General features: G+C 43.4%; 1 pseudogene; it reads right to left on the minus strand.

The window, feature by feature from the left end:
- Positions 1–3393: 3393 nt before the first annotated feature.
- LOC137649218 (uncharacterized) lies at positions 3394–5037 on the minus strand (annotated as a pseudogene).
- Positions 5038–8039: the final 3002 nt, after the last annotated feature.

Consider the following 8039-nt stretch of genomic DNA (forward strand, 5'->3'; position numbering starts at 1 on the left):
AGAACAATACTCAAAACAAGGTAGAATGAAAGAATTAAAACACTTCTTCAGAATAGATTGATCACCGAAAATCTTGAAAGACTTTCTCAATAAGCCTATTTTTTGTGAAATTGAAGAAGACACAGACCTTATATGTTTCTCAAAAGTAAATTTACTGTCGAGAATCACACCTAAAATTTTGAAAGAGTCATACATATTTAAAGAAACATTATCAATACTAAGATCCGGATGTTGAGGAACCACCGTCCTTGACCTACTTACAATCATACTTTGAGTTTTGTTAGGATTCAACTTCATACCCCATAATTTGCACCATGCACTAATTCTAGCTAAATCTCTATTAAGGGATTCACCAACCCTAGATCTACATTCAGGGGATGGAATTGATGCAAAGAGATCTGCCAGACACATTGAAAGAATAGTGAAATGCAATTAGAAAACCATCGGTTCTTTAACATTACATTGCCTTCCTGGGTTAGTGATAACTTAATCCTGTGTCTTGTTGAGAAACTCATTAACATAATTAACTATCTTTTTTATAAACTTGAAAAAAATATATTCACCCAAAACCAATACGTTTACATATAATGGCTAAGTGAGAGAGAGAGAGAGAGAGAGAGAGAGAGAGAGAGAGAGAGAGAGAGAGAGAGAGAGAGAGAGAGAGAGATAGTGGCGGGCACCCTATGCTTAAGATTTTTGTCATCTTTTAAAGATGGTCATAAAGTCGTTGGTTGGTGGGATGGAAAATCTTTCTGGTAGATTTCCCACGAGTCCAGGTGTCAATGATATATCATAAGAAGGCGAAGTTTTGAAGATAAAACTGAAAAACGCTACATTTCTGCATAAAGAATTAAGTGTTTGTGGTGATGTAAAACTGGTTATACGCAAGATATAGTGAACATCAAGGTGTAATGTTTTGAAAGAAAGGCTAATCCTTTATAATGTTCTGGGATTTCAGAACATGCAACCAGATGCCAGACATCATTTTTGGTAAATACCGTCGAAGGTAAGATAAGATATGAAACTAGATACATATGTATTATGAAATATTCAGAACTTTTTGTTACACGTTATATCAATAATCAATTTTTATAAAACCAAATTTTAATATACGATCCTTATTTAAGCAGAAAATTATATGTATGGTCATATGTGTTTCAGAAATTTGCTATGGCACATTGGGATACCGAAAGTAACTGATTATGACCAAATCTATTTTTTTTACAATGTTTTTTTTTTTTTTTTTTTTTTTAATCTAATGTCTTCTTGATCTTCCATGCTAATTAGATTAATGATGCTGGTTCTATGCAATATGTTAGATACTATTTTCTGACGGATATGCAAGGTGCACAGTAAAAACCTTTTTCATATATAGAAGTTCTGTTCATCTGCAAGTATATTGAAAAGTGTCAAAGAAAAGGATTCACATTTAATGATTGCGCTTAATGCTAGGCTGACACTTGCACGAATTTTGGCCACGAATTTGTCTTGGTAAGTCGTGCCATTTTGGGGCACGAACTTGGAGGCTCCCGCATTGTTCACGGCTAGTTTACGATGAATTAACGACGAGTTCACGAATGCATGCCCATCCATGTCCACATTGACACGAACTGGCACGATGAGTTCACGCATAGTTTGCGTACTTCCCGTATTGGCACAACGAGTTTGTGCACTTCGGATGGTGTCGTGCTGAGTTGGGAACGCCATGTAAAAACCGGGCCTCTCCAACCCCTGGTCATTTGGGATTGGCTGTGGAAGAGACAACATACTTAATGCCAGAGACACAATCATTGCAGAGAAGAGAAGATGCCTATACCTGGCCGCTGCTCTTCCATCGTTGAAGAGCAGCAGAAAAGGCTGGAAGAGGCAGAAAAGCAAGAAACAACAACCACACCTCGAAGAAAGACAAAAAGGAAAGTGTGGGTTAGGGAATGGTTGACCAGAAGGCACGAGTTTAGACAGTATGATAGTCTACTGACTGAACTCCACAAGAAAGATCAAAGGGGCTACAAAAATTTCCTCAGAATCACAGCTGACCGGTTCCAAGAGATGGTTGAGAAGTTAACCCCTCGCCTCCAGAAGCAGTCCACATTCATGAGGGAACCGCTTCAAGTTGGACTAAGTTGGCTGCCACCCTCCACTTTTTAGCCGCTGGAAATTCCTATCCAAGTCTGCAGTACAGCTTCAGGGTTGAAGCAAGTACCATCTGCAAGTTCATACCAGAGGTGTGTAAAGCCATCATCCCGGTCCACAAGGACGAAGTGCTTCGTTGCCCCAAAACTGAAGAGGAGTGGAAGGAAGTTGCTGCCGGGTTCAGCTCCAGATGAAATTACCACAACTGTCTGGGGGCTGTGGAGGGCAAGCACATTGCCATGAAGAAGCCACCCATTGCTGGGTCTTACTACTACAACTAAAAGGGCTTCCACAGCATTGTACTGAGGGCAGTGGCAGATACTACCTACAAGTTCCTCTATGTGGATGTTGGGGCAGAGGGTGGTGTGTCAGATGGAAGAACATGGAGTAACTGTTCCCTGTATGATACTGTAGAAGAGAACAGAGCTGGAGTGCCTCAACCAGAACCACTCCCTAATTATGACCAGCCAGTATCCTATCACTTTCTAGGGGATGACGCCTTTGCTCTCCGAACCTGGATGATGAAACCATTCTCCCATCAGTCACAGGTCCCACGAGAATGCATATACAGCTACAGGTTGTCTCGTGCCCGACATGTAGTGGATAATGCCTTTGGAATTTTATGTCAAAGGTTCCATTGCTTCTTGACGATGATGCATCATCACCCCGACACCATCAACCTGCTCACCATGTGTGCCTGTGTACTACACAACCTCATCCTCATCAGATACCCACACGCAATTTTAGAAGTGGACCATGAAGATCCGGACACACATGATTTGATCCCTGGTTGATGGAGGACTGACCGACATCTGCAGGGGCTGCTGCCTCTAACCGGCCATCATACCCAGAAGAATGCAAAGGATCAGCGAGACAACCTGTCACATTACTACATGTCCCCTGCTGGTGCTGTCCTTTGGCAAGAAAGAATGGTAGTAGCTCCATGAGCTGCATTCACAGTTGTTCCATTTATGAAATAAAAGAAAAGTTTATTATTTTTCTTTATTACCTTTTATTTTTTTTTTGGTTTATTTTTGGTTTATTTTTCGTTTATTTTTTTATCACGTTTTCGTTTTTCTTTCATTTTATTTTGAAGTTAAAGAGAAAAAAAAGTGTCTTGAAATTAGAAAACAATTTATTAACATGAAAACAGCAAACAACATATATGCACAAGTATCACAGTCCAACTATTTATAAATATTTAGAAGAGTCTCAATGGCTCTGACTCCAATAAGACTCTCACTTTCTAGTGTCTCTCAGTCAGTGTCCTTGCTGGTTCTGGTACCGCTGTGTGGGGATACCCGATGAACTGGTGGTGTATTGAGTTCCTTGGAGATGTAGAGGGTTGAGGGTGAAATACCTTCTTCTAGGCTGCTGTCTAGGACCCTGGGGTCAGGATTGGGAAGCTGAGTGGTGTCACAGGTGTCTTGAAGGTGGCTGACAGCGATGACACTGAAGGTGTTGGTGAAGGAGCCGGGACAAGGGTGGCTGACGGTGCAGGTGGCCTCCCTGGTTGCCACTCCGTTGTACAGGGCCAGAAGGACTGGCCTGAAGACTGTGGTGACTGGGGTGGCATCCAGGTTAGAGGTGATGGCTGACTGGCAGGAGGTTGCTACTGAGGCTGCTGCTAAGGCTGCTGCTGCTGAGGCTGCTGCTCTGGCGGTGCCTGCAAGGTGACTGGTTGAGGTTGATGCCAGAACTGCTGCTGCTGAGGGGGCTGCCAAGATTGCTGAAGCTGTGGGCCTGGCCAGGTCATGAGTGGTTGTTGATGGGGCTGCTAGAAGAGCTGACACCGCTGCCTATAGCAGTGTACAATGTTGAGGCAGTCTATCTGGAATTCTTGCCAGGAGTCCTCAGGGATGGCCTGCATGTGGCCTTCCAGCAGGCACGCAAAATCGTGTACGATCTTGTGTTGGCCGGTGTATGAGTGGGTGGCCACCAAGGAATCTGCTTTGGAGAGGATCTGAAGCATACAAACATTGTAACAATTTAGTACAGCATTTCAATGAAACATATTGCACATGCCATGTCAAAAGCAATGGATGAAACTGGAATACAATCTGCATGTTGACAATGGGATTCTCATCTGTTTCACTACATCACTGAGGTCGTTCTGGTGTCAGTGGTTGTGGTGGCTGTCTGTGTTGTTGATGGCCTGGACTGCTTCCCCTTGCCCTTGCCCTTCCCAGTACTAGTAGATGCTTGCCTCTGGGAACCTGTGGACCTCACTTCATCATCGTCATTGTCAATGATCATCACTGCAGCTGACTCTGGGACACCAAACGGCTCACTGGGGACTGTCTCTCCCCGGACAATGTTTTGTATCAGGAAACTCCAGGTCTCCATGATCTGGTCGTCAAGGGCACTCCTTTGTGACTGGTCAGCTCCACTCTTCTTCTCCTTCTTCATAATCTTCCCCACCCTGGTTCTCAGGTTCTCGTAATGCTTCTCGTATTGGGCACCAGTGGCAGGAGGTTCCAGCGGCTCTCCGACTTGGTCCCACCGGCTGTTCTTGATTGCCACGTTGAGCCATTCCTTCTGCTTTTTGTCATACAGCTGGGGGTTCTCCTTCACAAGCTCTGCCAACCTAAACTCGGCCTGTTCTGTTCAGCGGTATTCAGGGATTTCTTTCTTGGACACCCGGACCCGCTTCTTCTGCTTTCTGTTAGCCTCGTCCTCACTGGATAGCTGTCTTTGGCTTTCGATTGGATCCAGCTGTGTCTCGGGGATCACATCGAAACTTGATATAGATGACTGAAGGGAATTATTTCTCTTAGCGGTCTCTGCCTCTGGCCTGTTGGCTTTTGGCCTTCTCTGCTTTCCTCTTTCTTTTGTCAGCTTTGTTTTAGGCATGTTGTATCTTCGCTGCCAATCTCTGGAATAGCGAGCAGTGTCCAGGAAGCCTTATAAATGCCCCCAACACCGATGCGAGTGCCACTGTTGCTCAGTAGTCGTGAACTGCTCCTGAACTGCTTGCGAACTCCTCGTGCCATGCGCAAACTGTTCGTGAAGTGCGTAAACAAGTCGTGAACTGCTTGTGCTATCAATGGGCGAAGTACACGTGACCATGTCAGTGGAAAGGCAGGGCCATGCTGCGATGCGCGCATATTCGTGAACATGTCATCAACTGCTCGTGAACTCGACATGAGCTGTTTGTGAAATATTCGTGATAGTCCTGGCATGGCAACGCACTGGCACGCATCCTCCCGCATCGTCCTGACGAGGACGCGATGAGTTCAAGAACAGTTTGCCGATAGTTCACGACACGGTTGCGAAATTTTGTCGTGACCAAAATTTGTAACATTTCAAAATTCTCGTCCTGACATGCTCCGCAGTCACGGCAGGTTTACGTACACTTCACGCCACTTCACGGCTAGTTTGCGCACTGTCGCGACTCGAGTCGTGCCAATGCATGCTACAAATTCGTGCAAGTGTCAGCCTTGCATAAGACTCTTCTCTAAATAAGCCTTTCCTAGATCAGCAGGTCATGAACCTACCAAATATAGGCTAAGAAACTAATTTTTCAATTAATCATAGAGACAGAAGTTACACTAAAGCTAGGCTGACACTTGCACATTTCTGTGGTACGCATTGGCAATCCCCAGGCCGTGACAGTGCGCAAACTAGTCGTAAACTGGCGTGAAGTGTGCGTAAACCCGTTGTGATTGCGTACCATGTCAGGACGAGAATTTAGAATTGTTCACACTTTTGGTCAATACAATATTTTGCGACCGGGATGTGAACTATGCGCAAACTGTTCGTGAACTAGTCGTGATCTCATCGGGATGATGCAGGAGGATGTGTGCCAGTGTGTGGCAGTGCGCGCCATGCCACGACTGTCACGAACTGCCACGAATAGCTCCCATAGAGTTCACAAGTAGTTCACGACATGTGCACGAATTGATGCACGTCACAGCGTGGCCGTGCCTTCCCACTGACACGGTCACGTGTACTTCACGCATTGAGGGCGCTCGCGTTGGTGTGTGGGTATATAAAGGGCTTCCTGGACACTGCTCACCATTCCAGAGATCACCAGCGAAGAGACAACTTATATTACAAAGACAACATGCCTAAAACAAAGCAGACACGAGGAAGAGCCAAGCAGAGAAGTCCAAAAGCCGACAGGCCAGAGGCAGAGACCGCCGAGAGAGATCAGCCAATCCAAAAATGACCAGGGGTTAGAGAGGCGGGAAGTGCGGGAAGTGCGCAAACTATGCGTGAACTCGTCATGCCAGTTCGTACTGTTCGTGTCTATGTGGACAGCGATGGGCACGCATTCGTGAACTATTCGTGAACTATGCGTGAACTAGTCGTGCCTCAAAATGGCACGACTTGCCATGACAAAATCATGGCCAAAAGTCGTGCAAGCGTCAGCCTAGCTTAAGAGCTGTTAAGGAGTAACCCGATGCCTTCGCCAAGATTTCTATGCTAGAACAAGTCAAGAAATCAAACATAATCTAGGGAATTTCTTTGGTAATATTGGAAGAGGAAACATTTTCAACCAGTCAGGTGGAGAAACTTACTATTATCCAATTAAACCTGAAAAATTAATTGAAATAACAAATGCTCAGGAGACACTACGAAATTTAAGACCTCTGCCACTGCAATATATGAAGTAAACCGACCATAAAGTAAGGAGGCTCCAAACGACGTTCTTATAAACATAATTCGAAACAATAGGAAGGCAGAATTAACCTCAATATCCCTGTTGTAGATGAACTAAATTGTGAAACAGGTGGAAGACACTGTGTAGTTGTCTATAGATCGTAATTAAATCCTATTGGGAAGTTACTAAGGAGTTGCGATATAGAAAGAATAAATCAGCAGTATATGTCAGCCTCAAGAGAGAAAGATACGTGTGACAGATGGAATAAATCATAAATTTCGCTACAGAGTTCCTAGGATTAAAGAAAAACCTATCAGAGACTAAGAAATAAAGTGCAAGGTATGAAACAGAAAGGCCTTTTCGTAGCAATAAATCTTGATATGAATTTCATGAGTTTTGACTAAATAATTTTGTCGCGTTTTAAATTCCCACTATGAAGAATTGGACTAGTCCTCCTATCTAGTACTACTTGCTAATATACTACATATCCTGCAGTCTGTCAGACATATCTCTGAACAATTCATTTACATGTGTTCAATGCACTTGAAGGCCACATTCTGTGGTTTGAACGAGAGGCATGAACTTGAGCTCAGTGCTGGACACACTGCTTAGTATGCTTTCGTATAAGAGAGAGAGAGAGAGAGAGAGAGAGAGAGAGAGAGAGAGAGAGAGAGAGAGAGAGAGAGAGAGAGAGAGAGAGAGAGCAGTTTTCTGTCTACAATGTATGGTCTAAATAAGGTTACCTAAGTTTATTACCGTGAATTTATAGATGACTGAAAAAAAAACAGGGCATATACACTTCCATACGAACGCGAATCTAAATGTCGTATTTTTATTTATTTTTTTTTTTTTTTTTACCTTGAGAGTCATTGCACCTTTAATGCTTCCCACCGGCGTTTCCCTCTTTTTCGATACTTGCCGTTATTTCGCCTTATTTTAACCTATATTCCTTCGCCTGAATATCATTAATTGTTGTGGTTATTATATTATTTTTATTCATTTTTTTTTTTTACTAAATTAAGGGCAACGAATAATCTAAAACGTTCTTTCACTGAGGCACCAGGAATAACGTGTTCATCATGAACCAGTAAATCATTGCTTCCGGACTATTATGAGTTATAAAGAGACAGATTCATGTTTTTATTTACCGTATTTCCTACCCATTTCACAACACACACCAAGTTTCCCTTCATTTTCTACATTGTCCACAATTACCATTCCCTTCTGAATACTTAGATTTGCATCTAGGAACTATGATTTCTAATGGAGGATATTCACAATTTGAGTTTAATGAAAGATT

This window comes from Palaemon carinicauda, chromosome 11 (assembly GCF_036898095.1).
Source record: "Palaemon carinicauda isolate YSFRI2023 chromosome 11, ASM3689809v2, whole genome shotgun sequence".
Classification (NCBI taxonomy): Eukaryota; Metazoa; Arthropoda; class Malacostraca; order Decapoda; family Palaemonidae; genus Palaemon; species Palaemon carinicauda.